Source organism: Mycteria americana, unplaced genomic scaffold, assembly GCF_035582795.1.
Source record: "Mycteria americana isolate JAX WOST 10 ecotype Jacksonville Zoo and Gardens unplaced genomic scaffold, USCA_MyAme_1.0 Scaffold_29, whole genome shotgun sequence".
Classification (NCBI taxonomy): Eukaryota; Metazoa; Chordata; class Aves; order Ciconiiformes; family Ciconiidae; genus Mycteria; species Mycteria americana.
In genome coordinates this window covers 838,623-852,673 of record NW_027445621.1, presented here as the reverse complement: position 1 = coordinate 852,673, position 14,051 = coordinate 838,623, and positions in this window count along the sequence as shown.

Below are 14,051 nucleotides of genomic sequence, written 5' to 3'. Positions count from 1 at the left end.
CGTCCCGCGATTGCGCCCACACGAAAGCTGCCAGCACTGAAAGCTCTACCTGGTTTTCACTGTCCCTTGGAACTGCATTCGCTGCCGCACAGACATTCGCGCTCTGCAAGAGCTTTGGTTGCTTATGATGCAACAATGCCTATGTGACTGTCGCAGAGCCCGGCTGCCAAATTCGAAACGTCCAGCGATTGCGTCCACACGAAAGCTGCCAGCACTGAAAGGTCTACCTGGTTTTCACTGTCCCTTGGAACTGCATTCGCTGCCGCACAGACATTCGCTCTCTGCAAGATGTTTGGTTGGTTATGGTGCAACAATGCCTATGTGACTGTCGCAGAGCCCGGCTGCCAAATTCGAAACGTCCAGCGATTGCGCCCACACGAAAGCTGCCAGCACTGCAAGCTCTACCTGGTTTTCACTATCCCTTGGAACTGCATTCGCTGCCGCACAGACATTCGCGCTCTGCAAATGCCTTGGTTGGCTATGATGCAACAATGCCTATGTGACTCTGGCAGAGCCCGGCTGCCAAATTCGAAACGTCCAGCGATAGCGCCCACACGAAAGCTGCCAGCACTGAAAGCTCTACCTGGTTTTCACTGTCCCTTGGAACTGCATTCGCTGCCGCACAGACATTCGCGCTCTGCAAATGCCTTGGTTGGTTATGATGCAACAATGCCTATGTGACTGTCGCAGAGCCCGGCTGCCAAATTCGAAACGTCCAGAGATTGCGCCCACACGAAAGCTCCCAGCACTGAAAGCTCTACCTGGTTTTCACTGTCCCTTGGAACTGCATTCGCTGCCGCACAGACATTCGCGCTCTGCAAGAGCTTTGGTTGTTTATGATGCAACAATGCCTATGTGACTCTGGCCGAGCCCGGCTGCCAAATTCGAAACGTCCAGCGATTGCGCCCACACGAAAGCTGCCAGCACTGAAAGCTCTACCTGGTTTTCACTGTCCCTTGGAACTGCATTCGCTGCCGCACAGACATTCGCGCTCTGCAAGAGCTTTGGTTGGTTATGATGCAACAATGCCTATGTGACTGTCGCAGAGCCCGGCAGCCAAATTCGAAACGTCCAGCGATTGCGCCAAAACGAAAGCTGCCAGCACTGAAAGCTCTACCTGGTTTTCACTGTCCCTTGGAACTGCATTCGCTGCCGCACAGACATTCGCGCTCTGCAAAAGCCTTGGTTGTTTATGATGCAACAATGCCTATGTGACTCTGGCAGAGCCCAGCTGCCAAATTCGAAACGTCCAGAGATTGCGCCCACACGAAAGCTGCCAGCACTGAAAGGTCTACCTGGTTTTCACTGTCCCTTGGAACTGCATTCGCTGCCGCACAGACATTTGCGCTCTGCAAATGCCTTGGTTGGTTATGATGCAACAATGCCTATGTGACTGTCGCAGAACCCGGCTGCCAAATTCGAAACGTCCAGCGATTGCGCCCACACGAAAGCTGCCAGCACTGAAAGCTCTACCTGGTTTTCACTGTCCCTTGGAACTGCATTCGCTGCCGCACAGACATTCGCGTTCTGCAAATGCCTTGGTTGGTTATGATGCAACAATGCCTATGTGACTCTCGCAGAGCCCGGCTGCCAAATTCGAAACGTCCAGCGATTACGCCCACACGAAAGCTGCCAGCATAAAAGGTCTACCTGGTTTTCACTGTCCCTTGGAACTGCATTCGCTGCCGCACAGACATTCGCGCTCTGCAAATTCCTTGGTTGGTTATGATGCAACAATGCCTATGTGACTGTCGCAGAGCCCGGCTGCCAAATTCGAAACATCCAGCGATTGCGTCCACACGAAAGCTGCCAGCACTGAAAGGTCTACCTGGTTTTCACTGTCCCTTGGAACTGCATTCGCTGCCGCACAGACATTCGCGCTCTGCAAAAGCCTTGGTTGTTTATGATGCAACAATGCCTACGTGACTGTCGCAGAGCCCAGCTGCCAAATTCGAAACGTCCCGCGATTGCGCCCACACGAAAGCTGCCAGCACTGAAAGGTCTACCTGGTTTTCACTGTCCCTTGGAACTGCATTCGCTGCCGCACAGACATTCGCGCTCTGCAAAAGCCTTGGTTAGTTATGATGCAACAATGCCTATGTGACACTCGCAGAGTCCGGCTGCCAAATTCGAAACGTCCAGCGATAGCGCCCACACGAAAGCTGCCAGCACTGCAAGCTCTACCTGGTTTTCACTGTCTCTTGGAACTGCATTCGCTGCCACACAGACATTCGCGCTCTGCAAATTCCTTGGTTGGTTATGATGCAACAATTCCTATGTGACTCTGGCAGAGCCCGGCTGCCAAATTCGAAACGTCCAGTGATTGCGCCCACACGAAAGCTGCCAGCACTGAAAGCTCTACCTGGTTTTCACTGTCCCTTGGAACTGCATTCGCTGCCGCACAGACATTCGCGCTCTGCAAATGCCTTGGTTGGCTATGATGCAACAATGCCTATGTGACTCTGGCAGAGTCCGGCTGCCAAATTCGAAACGTCCAGCGATAGCGCCCACAGGAAAGCTGCCAGCACTGAAAGCTCTACCTGGTTTTCACTGTCCCTTGGAACTGCATTCGCTGCCGCACAGACATTCGCGCTCTGCAAATGCCTTGGTTGTTTATGATGCAACAATGCCTATGTGACTGTCGCAGAGCCCGGCTGCAAAATTCGAAACGTCCAGAGATTGCGCCCACACGAAAGCTCCCAGCACTGAAAGGTCTACCTGGTTTCCACTGTCCCTTGGAACTGCATTCGCTGCCGCACAGACATTCACGCTATGCAAAAGCTTTGGTTGGTTATGATGCAACAATGCCTATGTGACTCTGGCCGAGCCCGGCTGCCAAATTCGAAACGTCCAGCGATTGCGCCCACACGAAAGCTGCCAGCACTGAAAGCTCTACCTGGTTTTCACTGTCCCTTGGAACTGTATTCGCTGCCGCACAGACATTCGCGCTCTGCAAGATGTTTGGTTGGGTATGATGCAACAATGCCTATGTGACTGTCGAAGAGCCCGGCTGCCAAATTCGAAACGTCCAGCGATTACGCCCACACGAATGCTGCCAGCATGAAAGGTCTACCTGGTTTTCACTGTCCCTTGGAACTGCATTCGCTGCCGCACAGACATTCGCGCTCTGCAAAAGCCTTGGTTAGTTATGATGCAACAATGCCTATGTGACTCTGGCAGAGCCCGGCTGCCAAATTAGAAACGTCCCGCGATTGCGCCCACACGAAAGCTGCCAGCACTGAAAGCTCTACCTGGTTTTCACTGTCCCTTGGAACTGCATTCGCTGCCGCACAGACGTTCGCGCTCTGCAAGAGCTTTCATTGTTTATGATGCAACAATGCCTACGTGACTCTGGCAGAGCCCGGCTGCCAAATTCGAAACGTCCCGCGATTGCGCCCACACGAAAGCTGCCAGCACTGAAAGCTCTACCTGGTTTTCACTGTCCCTTGGAACTGCATTCGCTGCCGCACAGACATTCGCTCTCTGCAAAAGCCTTGGTTGGTTATGATGCAACAATGCCTATGTGACTGTCGCAGAACCCGGCTGCCAAATTCGAAACGTCCAGCGATTGCGCCCACACGAAAGCTGCCAGCACTGAAAGCTCTACCTGGTTTTCACTGTCCCTTGGAACTGCATTCACTGCCGCACAGACATTCGCGCTCTGCAAGAGCTTTGGTTGGTTATGATGCAACAATGCCTATGTGACTGTCGCAGAGCCCGGCTGCCAAATTCGAAACGTCCAGCGATTGCGCCCACACGAAAGCTCCCAGCACTGAAAGCTCTACCTGGTTTTCACTGTCCCTTGGAACTGCATTCGCTGCCGCACAGACATTCGCGCTCTGCAAAAGCCTTGGTTGTTTATGATGCAACAATGCCTATGTGACTCTGGCAGAGCCCGGCTGCCAAATTTGAATCGTCCCGCGATTGCGCCCAGACGAAAGCTGCCAGTATTGAAAGGTCTACCTGGTTTTCACTGTCCCTTGGAACTGCATTCGCTGCCGCACAGACATTCGCGCTCTGCAAATGCCTTGGTTGGTTATGATGCAACAATACCTATGTGACTCTGGCAGAGCCCGGCTGCCAAATTCGAAACGTCCAGCGATAGCGCCCACACGAAAGCTGCCAGCACTGCAAGCTCTACCTGGTTTTCACTGTCCCTTGGAACTGCATTCGCTGCCGCACAGACATTCGCGCTCTGCAAAAGCCTTGGTTGGTTATGATGCAACAATGCCTATGTGACTGTCGCAGAACCCGGCTGCGAAATTCGAAACGTCCAGCGATTGCGCCCACACGAAAGCTGCCGGCACTGAAAGCTCTACCTGGTTTTCACTGTCCCTTGGAACTGCATTCGCTGCCGCAGAGACATTCGCCCTCTGCAAGAGCTTCGGTTGGTTATGATGCAACAATGCCTATGTGACTGTCGCAGAGCCCGGCTGCCAAATTCGAAACGTCCAGCGATTGCGCCCACACGAAAGCTCCCAGCATGAAAGGTCTACCTGGTTTTCACTGTCCCTTGGAACTGCATTATCTGCCGCACAGACATTCGCGCTCTGCAAAAGCCTTTGTTGTTTGTGATGAAACAATGCCTACGTGACTCTGGCAGAGCCCAGATGCCAAATTCGAAACGTCACGCGATTGAGCCCAGACGAAAGCTGCCAGCACTGAAAGGTCTACCTGGTTTTCAGTGTCCCTTGGAACTGCATTCGCTGCCGCACAGACATTCACGCTCTGAAAAACCTTTTGTTGGTTATGATGCAACAATGCCTATGTGACTCTGGCCAAGCCCGGCTGCCAAATTCGAAACGTCCCGCGATTGCGCCCACAGGAAAGCTGCCAGCACTGAAAGCTCTACCTGGTTTTCACTGTCCTTTGGAACTGCATTCGCTGCCGCCCAGACATTCGCGCTCTGCAAATGCCTTGGTTGGTTATGATGCAACCATGCCTATGTGACTGTCGCAGAGCCCGGCTGCCAAATTCGAAACGTCCAGAGATTGCACCCACACGAAAGGTCCCAGCACTGAAAGGTCTACCTGGTTTTCACTGTCCCTTGGAACTGCATTCGCTGCCGCACAGACATTCACGCTATGCAAAAGCTTTGGTTGGTTATGATGCAACAATGCCTATGTGACTCTGGCAGAGCCCGGCTGCCAAATTCGTAACGTGCAGCGATAGCGCCCACACGAATGCTGCCAGCACTGAAAGCTCTACCTCGTTTTCACTGTCCCTTGGAACTGCATTCGCTGCCGCACAGACATTCGCGCTCTGCAATAGCTTTGATTGGTTACGATGCAACAATGCCTATGTGACTGTCGCAGAGCCCGGCTGCCAAATTCGAAACGTCCAGCGATTGCGCCCACACGAAAGCTGCCAGCACTGAAAGCTCTACCTGGTTTTCACTGTCCCTTGGAACTGCATTCGCTGCCGCACAGACATTCGCGCTCTGCAAGAGCTTTGATTGTTTATGATGCAACAATGCCTACGTGACTCTGGCAGAGCCCGGCTGCCAAATTCGAAACGTCCCGCGATTGCGCCCACACGAAAGCTGCCAGCACTGAAAGCTGTACCTGGTTTTCACTGTCCCTTGGAACTGCATTCGCTGCCGCACAGACATTCGCGCTCTGCAAGAGCTTTGGTTGGTTATGATGCAACAATGCCTATGTGACTGTCGCAGAGCCCGGCAGCCAAATTCGAAACGTCCAGCGATTGCGCCCACACGAAAGCTGCCAGCACTGAAAGCTCTACCTGGTTTTCACTGTCCCTTGGAACTGCATTCGCTGCCGCACAGACATTCGCGCTCTGCAAAAGCCTTGGTTGTTTATGATGCAACAATGCCTATGTGACTCTGGCAGAGCCCATCTGCCAAATTCGAAACGTCCAGAGATTGCGCCCACACGAAAGCTGCCAGCACTGAAAGGTCTACGTGGTTTTCACTGTCCCTTGGAACTGCATTCGCTGCCGCACAGACATTCGCGCTCTGCAAGAGCTTTGGTTGGTTATGATGCAACAATGCCTATGTGACTGTCGCAGAGCCCGGCAGCCAAATTCGAAACGTCCAGCGATTGCGCCCACACGAAAGCTGCCAGCACTGAAAGCTCTACCTGGTTTTCACTGTCCCTTGGAACTGCATTCGCTGCCGCACAGACATTCGCGCTCTGCAAAAGCCTTGGTTGGTTATGATGCAACAATGCCTATGTGACTCTGGCAGAGCACAGCTGCCAAATGCGAAACGTCCAGCGATTGCGCCCACACGAAAGCTGCCAGTACTGAAAATTCTACCTGGTTTTCACTGTCCCTTGGAACTGCATTCGCTGCCGCACAGACATTCGCGCTCTGCAAATGCCTTGGTTGGTTATGATGCAACAATACCTATGTGACTCTGGCAGAGCCCGGCTGCCAAATTAGAAACGTCCAGCGATTACGCCCACACGAAAGCTGCCAGCATGAAAGGTCTACCTGGTTTTCACTGTCCCTTGGAACTGCATTCGCTGCCGCACAGACATTCGCGCTCTGAAATGCCTTGGTGGGTTATGATGCAACAATGCCTATGTGACTCTGGCAGAGCCTGGCTGCCAAATTCGTAACGTCCAGCGATAGCGCCCACACGAATGCTGCCAGCACTGAAAGCTCTACCTGGTTTTCACTGTCCCTTGGAACTGCATTCGCTGCAGCACAGACATTCGCGCTCTGCAAATGCCTTGGTTGGTTATGATGCAACAATGCCTATGTGACTCTCGCAGAGACCGGCTGCCAAATTCGAAACGTCCAGCGATTACGCCCACACGAAAGCTGCCAGCATGAAAGGTCTACCTGGTTTTCACTGTCCCTTGGAACTGCATTCGCTGCCGCACAGACATTCGCGCTCTGCAAATTCCTTGGTTGGTTATGATGCAACAATGCCTATGTGACTCTCGCAGAGACCGGCTGCCAAATTCGAAACGTCCAGCGATTACGCCCACACGAAAGCTGCCAGCATGAAAGGTCTACCTGGTTTTCACTGTCCCTTGGAACTGCATTCGCTGCCGCACAGACATTCGCGCTCTGCAAATTCCTTGGTTGGTTATGATGCAACAATGCCTATGTGACTCTGGCCGAGCCCGGCTGCCAAATTCGAAACGTCCAGCGATTGCGCCCACACGAAAGCTGCCAGCACTGAAAGCTCCACCTGGTTTTCACTGTCCCTTGGAACTGCATTCGCTGCCGCACAGACATTTGCGCTCTGCAAGAGCTTTGGTTGGTTATGATGCAACAATGCCTATGTGACTGTCGAAGAGCCCGGCTGCCAAATTCGAAACGTCCAGCGATTGCGCCCACACGAAAGCTGCCAGCACTGAAAGGTCTACCTGGTTTTCACTGTCCCTTGGAACTGCATTCGCTGCCGCACAGACATTCGCGCTCTGCAAGAGCTTTGATTGTTTATGATGCAACAATGCCTACGTGACTCTGGCAGAGCCCGGCTGCCAAATTCAAAACGTCCAGCGATTGCGCCCACACGAAAGCTGCCAGCACTGAAAGCTCTACCTGGTTTTCACTGTCCCTTGGAACTGCATTCGCTGCAGCACAGACATTCGCGCTCTGCAAGAGCTTTGGTTGGTTATGATGCAACAATGCCTATGTGACTGTCGCAGAACCCGGCTGCCAAATTCGAAACGTCCAGCGATAGCGCCCACACGAAAGCTGCCAGCACTGCAAGCTCTACCTGGTTTTCACTGTCTCTTGGAACTGCATTCGCTGCCACACAGACATTCGCGCTCTGCAAATTCCTTGGTTGGTTATGATGCAACAATTCCTATGTGACTCTGGCAGAGCCCGGCTGCCAAATTCGAAACGTCCAGTGATTGCGCCCACACGAAAGCTGCCAGCACTGCAAGCTCTACCTGGTTTTCACTGTCCCTTGGAACTGCATTCGCTGCCGCACAGACATTCACGCTCTGCAAATGCCTTGGTTGGCTATGATGCAACAATGCCTATGTGACTCTGGCAGAGCCCGGCTGCCAAATTCGAAACGTCCAGAGATTGCGCCCACACGAAAGCTGCCAGCACTGAAAGCTCTACCTGGTTTTCACTGTCCCTTGGAACTGCATTCGCTGCAGCACAGACATTCGCGCTCTGCAAATGCCTTGGTTGGTTATGATGCAACAATGCCTATGTGACTGTCGCAGAGCCCGTCTGCCAAATTCGAAACGTCCCGCGATTGCGCCCACACGAAAGCTGGCAGCACTGAAAGCTCTACCTGGTTTTCACTGTCCCTTGGAACTGCATTCGCTGCCGCACAGACATTCGCCCTCTGCAAGATGTTTGGTTGGGTATGATGCAACAATGCTTATGTGACTGTCGCAGAGCCCGGCTGCCAAATTCGAAACGTCCAGCGATTACGCCCACACGAATGCTGCCAGCATGAAAGGTCTACCTGGTTTTCACTGTCCCTTGGAACTGCATTCGCTGCCGCACAGATATTCGCGCTCTGCAAAAGCCTTGGTTAGTTATGATGCAACAATGCCTATGTGACTCTGGCAGAGCCCAGCTGCCAAATTCGAAACGTCCCGCGATTGCGCCCACACGAAAGCTGCCAGCACTGAAAGCTCTACCTGGTTTTCACTGTCCCTTGGAACTGCATTCGCTGCCGCACAGACATTCGCGCTCTGCAATAGCTTTGGTTGGTTATGATGCAACAATGCCTATGTGACTGTCGCAGAGCCCGGCTGCCAAATTCGAAACGTCCAGCGATTGCGCCCACACGAAAGCTGCCAGCACTGAAAGCTCTACCTGGTTTTCACTGTCCCTTGGAACTGCATTCGCTGCCGCACAGACATTCGCGCTCTGCAAGAGCTTTGGTTGTTTATGATGCAACAATGCCTACGTGACTCTGGCAGAGCCCGGCTGCCAAATTCGAAACGTCCCGCGATTGCGCCCACACGAAAGCTGCCAGCACTGAAAGCTCTACCTGGTTTTCACTGTCCCTTGGAACTGCATTCGCTGCCGCACAGACATTAGCCCTCTGCAAGATGTTTGGTTGGTTATGATGCAACAATGCCTATGTGACTGTCGCAGAGCCCGGCTGCCAAATTCGAAACGTCCAGCGATTGCGCCCACACGAAAGTTCCCAGCACTGAAAGCTCTACCTGGTTTTCACTGTCCCTTGGAACTGCATTCGCTGCCGCCCAGACATTCGCGCTCTGCATAACCTTTTGTTGGTTATGATGCAACAATACCTATGTGACTCTGGCAGAGCCCGGCTGCCAAATTCGAAACGTCCAGCGATTGCGCCCACACGAAAGCTCCCAGCACTGAAAGGTCTACCTGGTTTTCACTGTCCCTTGGAACTGCATTCGCTGCCGCACAGACATTCGCGCTCTGCAAAACCCTTGGTTAGTTATGATGCAACAATGCCTATGTGACACTCGCAGAGTCCGGCTGCCAAATTCGAAACGTCCAGCGATTACACCCACACGAATGCTGCCAGCATGAAAGGTCTACCTGGTTTTCACTGTCCCTTGGAACTGCATTCGCTGCCGCACAGATATTCGCGCTCTGCAAAAGCCTTGGTTAGTTATGATGCAACAATGCCTATGTGACACTCGCAGAGTCCGGCTGCCAAATTCGAAACGTCCAGCGATAGCGCCCACACGAAAGCTGCCAGCACTGCAAGCTCTACCTGGTTTTCACTGTCCCTTGGAACTGCATTCGCTCCCGCACAGACATTCGCGCTCTGCAAATGCCTTGGTTGGTTATGATGCAACAATGCCTATGTGACTGTCGCAGAGCCCGGCTGCCAAATTCGAAACGTCCAGAGATTGCGCCCACACGAAAGCTGCCAGCACTGAAAGGTCTACCTGGTTTTCACTGTCCCTTGGAACTGCATTCGCTGCCGCACAGACATTCACGCTATGCAAAAGCTTTGGTTGGTTATGATGCAACAATGCCTATGTGACTCTGGCCGAGCCCGGCTGCCAAATTCGAAACGTCCAGCGATTGCGCCCACACGAAAGCTGCCAGCACTGAAAGCTCTACCTGGTTTTCACTGTCCCTTGGAACTGCATTCGCTGCCGCACAGACATTCGCGCTCTGCAAGAGCTTTGGTTGGTTATGATGCAACAATGCCTATGTGACTGTCGAAGAGCCCGGCTGCCAAATTCGAAACGTCCAGCGATTGCGCCCACACGAAAGCTGCCAGCACTGAAAGCTCTACCTGGTTTTCACTGTCCCTTGGAACTGCATTCGCTGCCGCACAGACATTCGCGCTCTGCAAGATGTTTGGTTGGGTATGATGCAACAATGCCTATGTGACTGTCGCAGAGCCCGGCTGCCAAATTCGAAACGTCCAGCGATTGCGCCCACACGAAAGCTGCCAGCACTGAAAGCTCTACCTGGTTTTCACTGTCCCTTGGAACTGCATTCGCTGCCGCACAGACATTCGGGCTCTGCAAATGCCTTGGTTGGTTATGATGCAACAATGCCTATGTGACACTCGCAGAGTCCGGCTGCCAAATTCGAAACGTCCAGCGATGGCGCCCACACGAAAAAAGCTCAACCTGGTTTTCACTGTCCCTTGGAACTGCATTCGCTGCCGCACAGACATTCGCCCTCTGCAAGATGTTTGATTGGGTATGATACAACAATGCTTATGTGACTGTCGCAGAGCCCGGCTGCGAAATTCGAAAAGTCCAGCGATTACGCCCACACGAATGCTGCCAGCATGAAAGGTCTACCTGGTTTTCACTGTCCCTTGGAACTGCATTCGCTGCCGCACAGACATTCGCGCTCTGCAAAAGCCTTGGTTAGTTATGATGCAACAATGCCTATGTGACTCTGGCAGAGCCCAGCTGCCAAATTCGAAACGTCCCGCGATTGCGCCCACACGAAAGCTGCCAGCACTGAAAGCTGTAGCTGGTTTTCACTGTCCCTTGGAACTGCATTCGCTGCCGCACAGACATTCACGCTCTGCAAGAGCTTTGGTTGGTTATGATGCAACAATGCCTATGTGACTGTCGCAGAGCCCGGCTGCCAAATTCGAAACGTCCAGCGATTGCGCCCACACGAAAGCTGCCAGCACTGAAAGCTCTACCTGGTTTTCACTGTCCCTTGGAACTGCATTCGCTGCCGCACAGACATTCGCGCTCTGCAAGAGCTTTGATTGTTTATGATGCAACAATGCCTACGTGACTCTGGCAGAGCCCGGCTGCCAAATTCGAAACGTCCCGCGATTGCGCCCACACGAAAGCTGCCAGCACTGAAAGCTCTACCTGGTTTTCACTGTCCCTTGGAACTGCATTCGCTGCCGCACAGACATTCGCGCTCTGCAAGAGCTTTGGTTGGTTATGATGCAACAATGCCTATGTGACTGTCGCAGAGCCCGGCTGTCAAATTCGAAACGTCCAGCGATTGCGCCCACACGACAGCTGCCAGCACTGAAAGCTCTACCTGGTTTTCACTGTCCCTTGGAACTGCATTCGCTGCCGCACAGACATTCGCTCTCTGTAAGATATTTGGTTGGTTATGATGCAACAATGCCTATGTGACTGTCGCAGAGCCCGGCTGCCAAATTCGAAACGTCCAGCGATTACGCCCACACGAAAGCTGCCAGCACTGCAAGCTCTACCTGGTTTTCACTGTCCCTTGGAACTGCATTCGCTGCCGCACAGACATTCGCGCTCTGCAAAAGCCTTGGTTAGTTATGATGCAACAATGCCTATGTGACACTCGCAGAGTCCGGCTGCCAAATTCGAAACGTCCAGCGATAGCGCCCACACGAAAGCTGCCAGCACTGCAAGCTCTACCTGGTTTTCACAGTCCCTTGGAACTGCATTCGCTGCCACACAGACTTTCGCGCTCTGCAAATTCCTTGGTTGGTTATGATGCAACAATTCCTATGTGACTCTGGCAGAGCCCGGCTGCCAAATTCGAAACGTCCAGCGATTGCGCCCACACGAAAGCTGCCAGCACTGAAAGCTCTACCTGGTTTTCACTGTCCCTTGGAACTGCATTCGCTGCAGCACAGACATTCGCGCTCTGCAAATGCCTTGGTTGGTTATGATGCAACAATGCCTATGTGACTGTCGCAGGGCCCGGCTGCCAAATTCGAAACGTCCAGCGATTGCGCCCACACGAAAGCTGCCAGCACTGAAAGCTCTACCTGGTTTTCACTGTCCCTTGGAACTGCATTCGCTGCCGCACAGACGTTCGCGCTCTGCAAGAGCTTTGATTGTTTATGATGCAACAATGCCTACGTGACTCTGGCAGAGCCCGGCTGCCAAATTCGAAACGTCCCGCGATTGCGCCCACACGAAAGCTGCCAGCACTGAAAGCTGTACCTGGTTTTCACTGTCCCTTGGAACTGCATTCGCTGCCGCACAGACATTCGCGCTCTTCAAATGCCTTGGTTGGTTATGATGCAACAATACCTATGTGACTCTGGCAGAGCCCGGCTGCCAAATTCGAAACGTCCAGCGATAGCGCCCACACGAAAGCTGCCAGCACTGAAAGCTCTACCTGGTTTTCACTGTCCCTTGGAACTGCATTCGCTGCCGCACAGACATTCGCGCTCTGCAAAAGCCTTGGTTGGTTATGATGCAACAATGCCTATGTGACTGTCGCAGAACCCGGCTGCCAAATTCGAAACGTCCAGCGATTGCGCCCACACGAAAGCTGCCGGCACTGAAAGCTCTACCTGGTTTTCACTGTCCCTTGGAACTGCATTCGCTGCCGCAGAGACATTCGCCCTCTGCAAGAGCTTCGGTTGGTTATGATGCAACAATGCCTATGTGACTGTCGCAGAGCCCGGCTACCAAATTCGAAACGTCCAGCGATTGCGCCCACACGAAAGCTCCCAGCATGAAAGGTCTACCTGGATTTCACTGTCCCTTGGAACTGCATTATCTGCCGCACAGACATTCGCGCTCTGCAAAAGCCTTTGTTGTTTGTGATGAAACAATGCCTAGGTGACTCTGGCAGAGCCCAGATGCCAAATTCGAAACGTCCCGCGATTGAGCCCAGACGGAAGCTGCCAGCACTGAAAGCTCTACCTGGTTTTCACTGTCCCTTGGACCTGCATTCGCTGCCGCACAGACATTCACGCTCTGAAAAACCTTTTGTTGGTTATGATGCAACAATGCCTATGTGACTCTGGCCAAGCCCGGCTGCCAAATTCGAAACGTCCAGCGATTGCGCCCACAGGAAAGCTGCCAGCACGGAAAGCTCTACCTGGTTTTCACTGTCCCTTGGAACTGCATTCGCTGCCGCACAGACATTCGCGCTCTGCAAATGCCTTGGTTGGTTATGATGCAACAATGCCTATGTGACTGTCGCAGAGCCCGGCTGCCAAATTCGAAACGTCCAGAGATTGCACCCACACGAAAGGTCCCAGCACTGAAAGGTCTACCTGGTTTTCACTGTCCCTTGGAACTGCATTCGCTGCCGCACAGACATTCACGCTATGCAAAAGCTTTGGTTGGTTATGATGCAACAATGCCTATGTAACTGTCGCAGAGCCCGGCAGTGAAATTGGAAACGTCCAGAGATTGCGCCCACAGGAAAGCTGCCAGCACTGAAAGCTGTAGCTGGTTTTCACTGTCCCTTGGAACTGCATTCGCTGCCGCACAGACATTCGCCCTCTGCAAGATGTTTGGTTGGTTATGATGCAACAATGCCTATGTGACTGTCGCAGAGCCCGGCTGCCAAATTCGAAACGTCCAGCGATTACGCCCACACGAAAGCTGCCAGCATGAAAGGTCTACCTGGTTTTCACTGTCCCTTGGAACTGCATTCGCTGCCGCACAGACATTCGCGCTCTGCAAATGCCTTGGTTGCTTATGATGCAACAATGCCTATGTGACTGTCGCAGAGCCCGGCTGCCAAATTCAAAACGTCCAGCGATTGCGCCCACACGAAAGCTGCCAGCATTGAAAGGTCTACCTGGTTTTCACTGTCCCTTGGAACTGCATTCGCTGCCGCACAGACATTCGCGCTCTGCAAGAGCTTTGGTTGTTTATGATGCAACAATGCCTACGTGACTCTGGCAGAGCCCAGCTGCCAAATTCGAAACGTCCCGCGATTGC